The 13,849-nt window shown below is 43.5% G+C and overlaps 1 pseudogene; it reads left to right on the plus strand.

Moving 5' to 3' along the window:
- Nucleotides 1-326: 326 nt before the first annotated feature.
- Nucleotides 327-3,891, plus strand: LOC125521884 (annotated as a pseudogene).
- The last annotated feature ends 9,958 nt before the right edge of the window (nt 3,892-13,849 follow it).

The following is a 13,849-nucleotide window of genomic DNA, read 5'->3' on the forward strand; positions in this document are numbered from 1 at the left end:
CATTCCCTACATCCATTTATCTATTTATTCACTTTGTTAATATTCATTATTCTTCAAGATGAAGCGTGCGTCGACACTGTACCTCAAGCAACCACATGCACTCATGTTGTTGGAGGGTAGTTGGGTCAATGCAATGTAAGCGGAGGTTGGAGGAGGCATCGTCCCAGTCTAAGGCATGAAGGGTCAAATCTCTTAGCGTCCAAATGCATGCTCACAATATAAATATTGCACTAGTGTGGGCTTGAACAACTACTTCCAGGTCACAACTAATCCAGTAAGCAAAATCTAATCCAAAAGCATACGTGATGCATCATCCCCGTTCCCACCATATTGATCTCTGATCCGCGAATAGCGTGTGCTGTTTTGAGCGGTTAGCTACTATCACATTCGACCGCTGACTACTTAAACATCCTCCTTCAGCTTTCATCTCCATACTCCATAGCTGTAACCTGCAACAAACAACAATGGCGTCCTCTGTTGTCTTGTTTCCAGGCATTGTTTGGTTCCTATGCCTCTTCTGCTTCCTTTGCAGCCTACCACTAGCCATCTGCAACGAAACTGAAAATGATAGGCAAGCTCTCCTCTGCTTCAAGTCCCGGCTCTCGGGTCCAGCAGGAGTTTTAGCTTCATGGAGCAACACGTCCCTGGACGTTTGCGACTGGCATGGGATCACCTGCAGCACGGTGTCCCCTCGTCGTGTGATTGAGCTGGACCTTAATTCAGAAGGCATCTCAGGCCCCATATCGCCTTGCATTGCCAACCCGACCTCTCTTGAAAGGCTGCAGCTGTCAAACAATAACTTCAATGGTGGCATACCATCAAAGCTTGGCCTCCTGAGCCGGCTCCGTGAGCTCAACCTCAGCAAGAACACTTTGGAAGGTAATATACCGCCATCTCTGGATAGCAGCCGTTCTCTTACATATGTCAATCTTGGGATGAATGCTCTAACAGGGGTCATCCCGGAGTCCCTAGCAAATAGTCCATCCCTCCAAGTACTTCTGCTCATGAGCAATAGGCTTAGTGGAAAACTACCAAAGGCTCTCTTCAACACATCATCTCTTCTTGACATTTTCCTCCAAAAGAACAACCTTGTTGGTTCTATACCTGTTGTTACTGCCACCTCCCCGCCTATTCAATACCTCGATTTAAGCTATAATCATATTTCAGGAAAAATACCTTCCTCGCTAGGGAACCTTTCCTCCCTCATTGATCTTCGTCTTACAGAAAATAATTTAGTAGGGCATATACCAGACAGCTTAGGTCATATCTCAACACTGGAGATACTGACTTTGACAGCCAACAACTTGTCTGGGGCAGTTCCACCATCTCTCTTCAATATGTCATCACTGACATTTCTTGGCGTAGCAAACAACTCGCTTGTTGGAAGGTTACCCTCCAATATTGGCTACACACTCCCGAATATTCCGGATTTAATCCTCTCATCAAACAAGTTTGATGGCCCTATCCCAGCTTCTCTTCCCAAAGCTTACAACCTTCGTCAGCTTTACCTGTATAATAACAGCCTAACTGGGTTTATACCCTTCTTTGGGTCATTGCCAAATTTGGAGGAACTTGATTTGTCATACAACAAGCTAGAAGCAGGAGACTGGGAATTTGTCTCTTCACTCGCAAATTGTACCAGGTTGACTATGCTGATGTTGGTTGGGAACAATCTTCAAGGCGAAATGCCAAGTTCAATAGGCAATCTTTCTGATAGTCTGGAGTGGCTGTGGTTAAGGGAAAACCAAATTTCAGGGCCTATACCACCAGAGATTGGCAATCTTAAGAGCCTCCGCAGGTTGTACATGGATTACAATCTTATCACTGGAAATATACCAGCAACAATTGGTAATTTGCACAGCTTGGTCCATCTACCCTTTGCACGAAACAGACTGTCAGGGCAAATCCCGGATACTATTGGTAATCTGGTTCAGCTAAATTCTTTGAAATTGGATGGGAACAACATTAGCGGAAGGATACCTGCGGATATAGGACATTGTAATCAACTCCAAATACTCAACCTTGCTCACAATTCACTAGATGGGAATATACCAAGTGAAATCTTCAAAATTTCTTCGCTTTCTGAAGAATTGGACTTGTCACACAATTACCTATCTGGGGGAGTGCCAGTGGAAGTTGGCAATCTCATTAATGTGAACAAAATTAGCATATCAGATAACAGGCTGTCTGGCAACATCCCATCCACTCTTGGCCAGTGTGTGGTTCTGGAGTACTTGGATATTTCTCATAACAATTTGTCCGGAAAGATTCCACAGTTCCTCACATCCTTAAGTTCCCTTAAAAATCTCAACTTATCCTTCAACAATTTTGATGGAGCAGTTCCAGGAGGCGGTATTTTTAACAATACTGCTGCAGTGTCAGTTGAAGGAAATCATGACTTGTGTACCAGCATTCCAACAGGAGGTATACCTCTTTGTTCAACACAAGTTGACAGAAAAGGGCAACAAAATGCATCGGCTCTAGTCCTACGGATAGTAATGCCAGCCGTTTCTGCTGTCCTATTAATTTTGTCATGTATTGCAACAATTTACTGGAGGAAGAGAATGCAGTAAAATCCAGATTTGCAAGAATTCAGTGAGCACATGAAGAAGATATCATATGAAGACATTGTAAGGGCAACAGATAGGTTTTCTCCAGCAAACCTAATTGGATCAGGATCATTTGGAGTGGTTTACAAGGGCAGTTTGAGGCTTCAGGAAGATCAAGTTGCCATCAAGATTTTCAGCCTAAACAATTATGGAGCAAATAGGAGCTTTATTGCAGAGTGTGAAGCCCTACGAAATGTCCGTCACCGGAATCTTGTAAAGATCATCACATTATGTTCTTCTGTGGATTCTAATGGGGCAGATTTCAAGGCCCTAGTGTTCCAATACATGCCGAATGGGAACCTAGAAATGTGGTTGCATCCGGAAGACCTTGAACATGGTGAGAGACATATCCTGACTTTAAGCAGAAGGATCAATATTGGCTTGGATGTAGCCTTTGCTTTGGATTATCTTCATAACCAGTGTGCATCTCCACTAATACACTGTGACCTAAAGCCAAGCAATATTCTTTTGGATCTTGACATGGTTGCCTATGTCACCGACTTTGGCCTGGCAAGGTTTGTATTCACAACATCAAATGTAGAAGAAGGTGATTCAACAAGTCTGGCCTGCCTAAAAGGATCCATCGGATACACCCCTCCAGGTGAGACTAAGCATATCCTCAGTAATGTTGGACTATTGGGTTCGTTTTTACTTTAGAGTGGCACATATACTGCAGATTTCTCTAATTGTGTTTGTAAATGTAAATGCAGAGTATGGCATGAGCGCAGAGATATCAACCAAGGGTGATGTCTACAGTTTTGGAGTGCTTCTGTTACAGATGATAACAGGGCGAAGTCCAACTGACAAAAATTTCAGTGATGGTGCAAGCCTTCATGAATTTGTTCATAGAGCATTTCCAAATAATATTTGTGACGTTGTTGATCAAACAATGCTAGAAGATGACAGCAATGCACAAGAAATAATAAAGAACTGTGTCATTCCACTTGTTAGAATAGGCCTCTCTTGCTCCATGACATCTCCCAAAGAGCGGCCGGACATGGGCCAAGTTTCTACCGAGATCCTTAGAATCAAGCATGTGGCCTCACGCATGTATGTCAGATGAAGCAAAGCATAGGCAGGATGGTTGCTAGCAACAGAAATTCGTGTAAACAAGAATAATGATGTACTATCTTATGTCTTTTCCTTCTTTTGAATTCAGTTAGACAGATAGTGACCCTTGCAGACAGTGTAATCTTCTCTTTTGCTCTATTTCAGTTTTAATAATTTTCTTCTCTAATCTCAGAATTGCAATAACTCATGGTTGGGCTAGTTATTTTTTTCAACTGTAACTTCAAATTTCCTCAAATTTGAACAGTAGACTCACATGAATATAGTATCTGATTTTAGGAAATTTGAACAGTACAAATCATATTTTAACATCTCTAAATAAAAAATCAATATTTTTTATAATAATTAATCTCGAATATGAACAAAAATTAAACTGAATAATAACATATTTTAATCTTGAATATTGTGCATTGTTGGTATCTGAGCTAGTGTTCAATCATTGAAAGGTTGAAGTATCTAAACTCAGAAGTTAGCACAGGTAAAGTAATAAATGCTAAAGAAAATATTGATATAAGGTGCAGAATAAATCCCTCTGAAGAATTTGGCATACTACTCATAGCCAACTAAATACAATTGTTGATTTGATATATAGCTTTTTTATATCTTGGGGGAAAAGAAAAGACAACTTAGACCAAAATTTGAAAGTTTATTGAGAAAATACCAAAGACTTGTAGAAAAGTACTCTGGGTTGAATAATAAAATTGATCTAGTTCTACATAAACAGCAAAGGCAAAGCAGAATATACTCCCTCCATTCCATAATGTAGTGCCTATAGATTTTTCCAAAAGTCAAACATTACAAACTTTGACCATATTTATAGAGAAAAATAGGTACATCTAGAATACCAAATGCACATAATTGGATACATTATGAGTTATACTTTCATAATTTACATGTTTGGTATTGTAGATGTATACAGTTTTCTCTATACACTGTGTCAAAATTAGCAAAGTTTGACTTTTAGAAAAATCTATAGGCACTACATTGTGGAATGGAGGGAGTAGTAGTTTGTAAGAATAACGACTACATTAAAGGAGAAGTGCTATCCATCGGGAAAAAAATAGGCCACTATCCAAGTAAAAGTAAAGACCCAGGTGAGATTATTAGATACATTGGATATCGAAAAGATAGTACAAGAAGTAAAAGCTTTTATCATTTCATAAAGGGTCGATCGGATACATCTCACCAGGTGAGATTAAGCATATCCTCAGCAATGTTAGATTGTTGGGTGTGTTTGTTCTTTACGGAGTTGCAACTTGCAAATGCTGCAGATTCTCTAACTGTGTTTGTAAATGCAAATGCAGAATATGGCATGAGTGAAGAGATATCAACCAAGGGTGATGTCTACAGTTTTGGAGTGCTTATGTTACAAATGATAACAGGGCGAAGTCCAGCGACGGAAAATTCAGTGAAGGTGCAAGCCTTCATGAATTTGTTCGTAGAGCATTTCCATATAATATTTGTAAGGTTGTTGATCCAAAAATGCTACAAGATGACAGCAACGCACCGAAAGTGATGAAGAACTGTGTCGTTCTAATGGTTAGAATAGGCCTCTCTTGCTCCATGACATCGCCCAAAGACCGGCCGGGCATGGGACAAGTTTCTGCCGGGATCCTTAGAATCAAGCATCTGGCCTCACGCATGGATGTCAGATGAAGCAAAGATTGGCAGGATGGTACCTAGTGACAGAAATTCATGTAAAAAGGAACAATGCTGTACTATCTTACATGGCTTTTCCGAAACGAAAAGTTCAGTTAGTGACACTTGCAGACAGTACCCTTCTCTTTTCAGTTCAGCATTTCATTCATGTACGGATTTTCCCTTATTTGTACAAGGCGAGTAGTATTTATATAAGCACAGCCCAAACGAACAGAGCTAGACCGATTTGGGCAGTCAGAGTAAATATTTGGGAAGCTGGCTTGGAACCACATCAAAGGTTAACCCTCGAACACGGCTTGATCACAAAATTCACATGAACAAGCCAGAGTAAATGGTGTTGAGAACCAAACCTACGCCCAATCCGCGGAGAAGAATGCCCCGTATCAAGCAGATAGGCATGGCACAAGCGTGTACCTGGTTGTCGCAGAACCCTAGTTTGGCCCGCCCCTCGATCCTGACTGCCGCTGCTTGTACCGCAAGCTGTTGCTGTTGCTGTGGCTGAAGAGAAGACCAGGTAGAATAAGTTCTTAAGGAGGTAATGTGGTCTGAAGCTGTCTTACAAGGTTAACTATCTTGCTACTCCCTCCGTCACGGTTTAGAAGGCGTGTCCAGAAATTCTCTGGAATCTAGGTGGTTATCTATTGGTTGTGAGATGGGCTAACAAATAGCATTCATACTACGCATGCATATAGAAATAGTATATCAGAGTACTAATTAGCTACTAGAAATAAATGCAATGCGCCCTAAACTTTGTCTATTATGAAAACGCACGCAAATTTAACTGTGCCTTCTAAACTGTGACAGAGGGAGTAACAGTCTGTTCTGTTGCCAGATCCTTACCCGCACTATTGTCTCTGAATAAGCTTCATTAAGGCTTCATTTCCCAACAACACAGCAGACTCTAGCAAGTACAAGAAGGAGCTCATAAACTGCATAAAAATCATACGTGCTAGCTAATAATGGCACCCGTTTTCTGCAATCAGCGGGAGGAGATAATGAATCATCGTCAACCTCTACAAGATGTCAACTACTCCTTTCTGGTAACTACGCCCTCCTTTCCGGTTTATAGGACTTATCTTAACTTTTTTTTTCCAATTTATAGAATTCATCTCCATCTCATTTTTAGTTTCCAAGATGCATTAAATCTTTGCATGTAAGAATTAAAAAGAACACACTAATGCACATAATGTTTCTACTTATCTAGGCCAAGCATGCATGCACTGCAATTAATCTAATTTAATGCATGCGTTTAATTAGGGTAGTTTTGTAAAGTATCGAGATGCATTCCTTCGGGTCCGGCTCTCCTGCTGGGATCTCTGCACACAATATTGTGCAGGAATGAATGACACGTGTCTTGATAACCCCACCTCCCAAAAACATATACTTTTTCTTTTAAAATTATTGAAATCCCTTTATCTCCTACCTCACGGCCGGAGCAGCAGCAGGCATAGCCGTGAACGTCTCCGATCCTCCAATATCTCTGCACACGCATCACGTCCATTCCATGGATTGCCCATGGCACCGCCATGGCCGTTACTGGTGTCATGTTCATCAAGGCGGGCTTCCCCTCTGTCGTCCTCCCCACGTCCCTGGACCCGTTCACTTGCGAGCTCGCTGGCTTCACCCCCGGCGGCGTACTCACCACATACATCCCCAAAACACCACCGGAGCACTCGCTAGCCTTGGTCCAGGTGTATGCATGTACACAAGTTTGATATGAACGTGAGCAGGTTGCTGGAGGCCATCTTCACCAGCGCCGCCGTGTCTTTGTCACTGGACATGAACGGGAAACAAATATTGAAGCGACATGGGAGCCGGGTTTTATGCCCGACACTTCGTCATGGACCTTGGCGGCTTGTAATTTCTCAACTTCTCATCCACGATACTCACCGGCGCAGGCGCGAGCGGCGTCGGATGCCATAGCTGAGGCCTTGCTACAAGCCATGGCCACGGCCCTAGGTGATGGGAGCTATGAGCTAGTGGAGCAGCTCCCATGAACTCTCTCGCCCGCCTCTAATGTCCGCTACCCCGTGAGGAAGGAGATAAGGGGATTTTAGTAATTTAAAAAATGAGAGGTGGGCTGTGTAGGACAGGTGTCGTTCATTGGTTGGCCCTGCACCATAATGTGTGCAGGGATCTCAGCAGGAGAGCCAGACCCCATTCCTTCACTCACAAAATGCCTTGATTGATGAGATTTCAGATTTGAGTCTTATAAACCGGAAAAGAGAAAGTAAGCAATAACCGATTGACTCTCAAAATCTCTACAACTACCCACGGTGGGAGTAACATAGATGGTAACATCATACCCATCTAGATAAAATAGATGATGTGGCATGTAATTAATAAAGAAAGAGAGGCATGTGATAACATAGCTAGTTACAATAACATCACACATATCAAGAAAAGATGAGTCTACGACCTAATAAATAAAGTAATGCATGACACAACACATATGTTACTACCCACTGTGAAGATAGTAACATATGCATGTTATTATTCTAAGTTACTCCCCACCACTAGTAGAAAAGGGGTCAAACGTGAAGCACATTAGTGTACATTAGTGCCGGTTCCAACGGCTAGCCGGGCCGCTTTCATTAGTACCGGTTCGTGGCGAATCTTTAGCACCGGTTCGTGCCATGAACCGGTACTAATGAGAGTGGTGGCAGGATGTTGTCAGACTGGGGCCCCTCCAGCCCCTTTAGTACCGGTTCGTGGCATGAACCGGTACTAAAGGTCGTCCTACATAAACCCTTCACACCCGAGCTCGCTCTGTTCTTCCTCTTTCCCCTCTCCTCTTTGTTCTTCCCCTCTTCCTCTCGAGCTCATCACACATTTTGCCCAAAATTTGTCAAGATTTGAAGGTCCCCATCCATTCAAATGATCACAAAGGTTAGCAACTTTGTCCTTTCATCTCTCATTGCTAGATTAGCTCTTGCAATGCTTTATATAGTGATTAATTTGTGGGTTTAGTAATTTGGGAGGATATATATATATATATATATATATATATATATATATATGTGCTAGTATTTGATTTATATGCAATTTGAGGTCAAAAATAACACTTAGTTTGCATATGTAGGTGTGGTTTACTTAGTGCCTTCTAAATCTCCGTCGTAACCACCGTCGATCGCCCGCACCGTCCCGTCGCCGGCACCACCTTGTGGTGAGCCTCTTGTTCATGAAATTTTATATAAAAATTGATGTTTGTGTGATTTGGATATATAGTTACTCGTATAATTATCTTATCCATACGTTGTTTGTTATACATATAGTGCCATGGTTTTGATATCCGTCCCCGTCGGCCCTCGTCCTTGTTATGATTCGGATGTGGTATATATATTCTCTTTTAAAACTAGTTGCATTTCGTGTTTATGACAAATTATGCCCATCAAGTTGACATAGAAATTTTTTCTAAGAGGTATGTGAACCGGAAATTCCAACCGACCCTATTGTCGAGAGGTTAAATTTAGTTGAAAGAGAAAACGAGTACTTGAAAGAAAAATTGAAAAGAATTGAGGGGGAGAAGATGGAATTGGAGTTGCATGTTGCCGATGTCGTCGATGATCACAAGATCAAGATGGAGAAAATGCGCTTGAAGATTAGAAAGATTAGAAAATATGCCATCGATAGTGAGGCTTGGTATCATTATGCTGTTGGATCCATTGTTACCTTAGTTGCGATCTTGATCGTATTTGTTGTTGCATTTAAATGCTTTAGCTAGAGAGTTATTTATTTGTTGCATTTAAGTGTTGTATGAACTTTATGTATGAACTTGTATTAATTTGGTCTATTCGGTGTTGTGTAATGAAGATGAGCCGGCAATGGATGTACGATGACCGATGCTCTCCCCAGTTCGTTGAGGGCGTGCATACTTTTCTGCTTGCGGCTGAGGCAAACAAGCGGGCGGATGGTTTTATGCCTTGTCCATGTGCTCGCTGTAAGAATGGTCACAATTACTCTACGTCAAGAACCATTCACGTCCACCTGTTTAAGTCCGGTTTCATGCCCCACTATAATGTTTGGACCAAGCACGGAGAAAGAGGGGTTATGATGGAAGACAATGAAGAAAAGAGGACGACGACAGCTATCCTGGCCATGGGTTTCCTGAATACGATGATACAACAATGGGGGAAGAAGCTGAGACAACAATGAAAAAGAAAAGATAAGGAAGCGAATGCATCGTACGATGAGCCAAAGCGGCACATAGTTTTTTTTGGAAAGAGAAACATCGTGGGAGTGGATGACAAGACAGACAAGTCAGAAGATTATGAAAAGTTTGATGAAATTGCTCCATTCACAGTGAATATTGACCCGAGCATCCCGTTAAATGATGAAAATTTTCCATGATTACGGCGCAAAGGGACACACGCGAAGAAAAAGTTTCACACCCAAAGATCTGGGATGTGATCGGCTTCACTATCATCACTTTCTTCTGTGTTTCACACCCAGAAAGGAATCTCTGTAATAGTTAGGGTAGTTAATTATGTGTTTTGGCATTTGAAACGCGAAGAAATTTTATGTGCAAACAAATTCTTTCATGTCTTTACTGATTTTTAAAGTTAAGTTATTCACAAACTAGTGATTCACACTAATTTCAAATAATTCAAAATTTAAACTATTCAAATTTGAAAACTACGGGCACTAACAGAAAGTTTGTAATTTTTTGTACCTAAAGTAAAAATATTCACAAAGAAACTCTAAATACACAAAAAAAACAACTCAAAAATAAATAAAGCAAAAAAAATTAAAAAAGCCCGCCTACTAGGCCAAAGCGGCCGGCATACGACTAGAAACCCAACCTGTTATTGGGCCAGGATGCAGGCCCGCAAAGGCTCAGTAGGCCTACAGGGCAGCACAGAACATGTAAGCCCAGTAGGCCTGCTTTGGAGAGGAGCTCGAGAGAGCTACCGCACGGGGGTTTATAAACCAGTGCGGTCGCCCCTCGGCTAGCGAGGTGGGACTAAACTTGCCGCACCGCACCTGCGCCAGCGCGTCTCCGTTAGTACCGGGTCGTGGCACCAACCGGTACTAAAGGGGGGGCCTTTAGTACCGGTTGGAGCCAGCACCCGGTACTAAAGGGGGTCGCTTCCCGCCGCTTGGCCTGGCCAAAACAGGCCTTTAGTACCGGTTGGTGGCTCCAACCGATACTAAAGGCCCCTCCTATATAAACAACACTTACGAAAATTTCAGTTTCTCACCTGCTTCTTCTGCTCTGCACTGTCGCCCGCCGCGCCCCCCGTACGTCTCCATCCCTTGTCGCCGCCCCCGTCGCCGCCCCGTCCCCGTCGTCGCCGCCCCGTCGTCACCGCCGCCCCGTCCCGGCCCGTCCCGCGTCGTCCCCGTCCCCGTCGTCGCCGCCCCGTACGTCCCCGTCGTCGTCGCCGCCCCGGCCCGTACGTCCCCGTCCCCGTCAACGCCGCCCCGTCCCTGTCCCCGTCGTCGCCGCGCCCGTCGCCGTCCCCGTCGCCACCCCCCGTCGCCTCTCGCCTCGCCGGTGAGCGCGCACACACACACATACATTTTTTGTTTTTTAGTTATACAAATAGTTAGAAATTTTTCTGTTTTTTAGAAATTGTTAAAAAAATTCTGTTTTTTAGAAATAGTTAGAAATGTTAGAATTGTTAGAATAGTTAGAAATGTTAGAATTGTTAGAAATTTTTCTGTTTTTTAGTTATAGAAATAGTTATAAAAAAGTTAGAATTGTTAGAAATTTTTCTGTTTTTTAGAAATAGTTAGAAATGTTAGAATTGTTAGAATAGTTAGAAATGTTAGAATTGTTAGAATTTTTTCTGTTTTTAGTTATAGAAATAGTTATAAAAAAGTTAGAATTGTTAGAAATTTTTCTGATTTTTAGTTATAGAAATAGTTATAAAAAAGTTAGAAATTTTTCTTTTTTTTAGTTCTAGAAATATTAGAAATGTTATAGAAATGTTAGTTATATAGAAATGTTTGAAATTTTAGTTATCAAAATCCAATCATTAAAAAAATGTTACTTTTTGCGGGCATATAGCTAGTATTTGTTCTCGACGATGCTCGGCCCGCATCCTCGCCGTCACCCGTCCGTGACGACGTCCGACTGCCCCATGTCCGGGACTGGGCTCCGCCGGGCTGGCACTGGGAGGTGCTGCCTGGAGGGGCGCGCCGCTTGATGAGGAACCCGGCCCCAGGTCCCGTCGTCGACCCTGATCTCATTTGGTGGTGTTCGCGTGGGCCAGTTTCGGTGCGGAGGGAGCCGGCCCCGCCGGAGGTGGTACGTCGCCGTGTCAGGGAGGAGGACGAGCACGTCCATCGCTACATGGTTGCGTTAGAGGGCGGCAGGTTCTCCAATACCTGGCAGTTTCTTCAGGGATCTCACTTCAGCTATGATCCTGTGAGGGTTCCTTCTCTTTGGGTGTCCACCGCCCGCGCCGCAGGAACCGCGAGTGTCCTAGATTCTTCTTTAGTATTCGATCTTTATTAGCTACCTAGTCAGTGATGTACTCTATATAATATTCAAGACGATGTATTCGAGATTATATATTATCGATATATAGTCACACAACTAATACACATGCATATTGATCTCCTTCTTAACAGTTCAAAGAGGTGCGGAACAAGCTCCTAGAAACGGAGCGCGTAGAAGCACTTCAAGAGAAAATAGCGGGATTTTTGCTCGACCAGGTCATAAATCCGAAGGGAGAATATTATTACCCGCTACCGCCCCCATCGACCAGGTTATGAACCACTTTCAATTGTCATCGTGCTCCGAAGGCACCAATTAGGCTAATGCCACTGGCTCCGAAGGCAACATGCATATGTAGAAGAAATTGTATATAGCTATACATGTGTGTATGTGTGAATTAATATGGTGGTTTGTGAGACATTGATGATATATATATGATTGGTTCTACTAGAAATTCTATTTATATATATATATGCATAACGTGTACAATGTGTAGTATCGTAAAATACCAGCAAACGAAAAAGAATTAAAATGAAAAACACAAAATTAAATAAAAAAGAAATCATAAAACCAAAAACCCCCCAAACATTTTAGTACCGGTTGGTGTTACCAACCGGTACTAAAGGGCTCCCGGCCCCCGGAGCTGGCTCGTGCCACGTGGTTGCCCTTTAGCAATGGCCTTTAGTGACCACACTTTAGTGCCGGTTATGGAACCGGCACTAAAGGGCCTTACGAACCGGTGCTATTGCCCGGTTCTGCACTAGTGCATTGTGACTAGTCTACAAGACTAAGGATGGCAATGGGCCGGGTTTGGATCGGGTTGAAGAATATCAAATCCATATCCATATCCATGAAGGCAGTCCCAGCCCATTCATAAAAAAATCCATGGGCGAAAAATTGTGACCATGTCCAAATCCGATGGATATCCATACCCATTGGATATCCATTGGGTCCTCTCAAGACCTATACATAAGACATAACTCATTGCACAATGTGCACTCTGCATTGGCGTGCTCACTCTATGTCGTGCAGTCATAGCCCTTGCATTGTTCCATTACTGCGGCCATGCATCAGTGCGTGTGTGGGAAAGCGAAGACGGAGGGGTCAAGGAGACATGGAGCTGGGTTGTCGCAGGCCAGTAGTGGCTGCTGCAGCGATCCACCTTACGTGGGGGTAGCGGCTGGCAGCGGTGGCCACCTCTAGGGCTATGAGAGGAGTAACCCAAATAGATGGAACCGATTCTTAACAACAAGTCATTTAATTAGTGTAGATAATAGAATGAGAAGGTGCGTTGGTGTATGTTACGGTGGGGATTGTGTAATTTCTCTTGGGTGTTTTAGATAAAGGATAAAATTATAATGGGACATGTGACTATGGGGTAGGGATAGCAGAATATTGCTCGTTAAGTCAGACGATCGGGTCGGGTTTGGAAATATCCATGGGTACAAGATTATGTCCATGCCCTATCCACGAGTAATCGGGTCGGATTTGGGCGTTGTCCATGAGCGCAAAAGCATATCCAAACTCTATCCATTCGGATTGAATATCCATGGGTATCCATGTCCATGAATAAAACTTCCATCCTTATACAAGACGCAAACCAGGACCAAATTTCAGCAGTGAGCCGGCTGCTGGCTCATTGGAGTCAAATCAGGAAAATGCTTATTCGAAACCTACACTCCAATTCGCTTCGACTGATCATGAGATCAGCGAACCAGGCAATAGGTTAGTTATGATGGCAGCAGGCTGGTAGGAGCGAGGGAGGGATCTCACCTCCGTCGGCGAGGGGATCTCGGTGCGGGCGGCGCAGAACTCCATTGCATCCTGGGCCTGGAGATGCGGGCCGATGTGACCGGCAGCGACGGGGCCCGTGACGTTCGGCCCGCAAAAAGGGGCGGTAGCGGGCATCCATCCGGGGCGGAGGACGCGCCCGCCGTGCGGGAAACGGAAACCCTCCTGGATAACGCCGCATTGATTGCGACGGATCGAAACCGGATTCACCAAATCCAAATCCCACCCCCGCCGTGCCCGGAACGGTTTGCTCTGCCGCGCCGCGTTTTAATCACCT

This window comes from Triticum urartu, chromosome 7 (genome assembly GCF_003073215.2).
Source record: "Triticum urartu cultivar G1812 chromosome 7, Tu2.1, whole genome shotgun sequence".
Classification (NCBI taxonomy): Eukaryota; Viridiplantae; Streptophyta; class Magnoliopsida; order Poales; family Poaceae; genus Triticum; species Triticum urartu.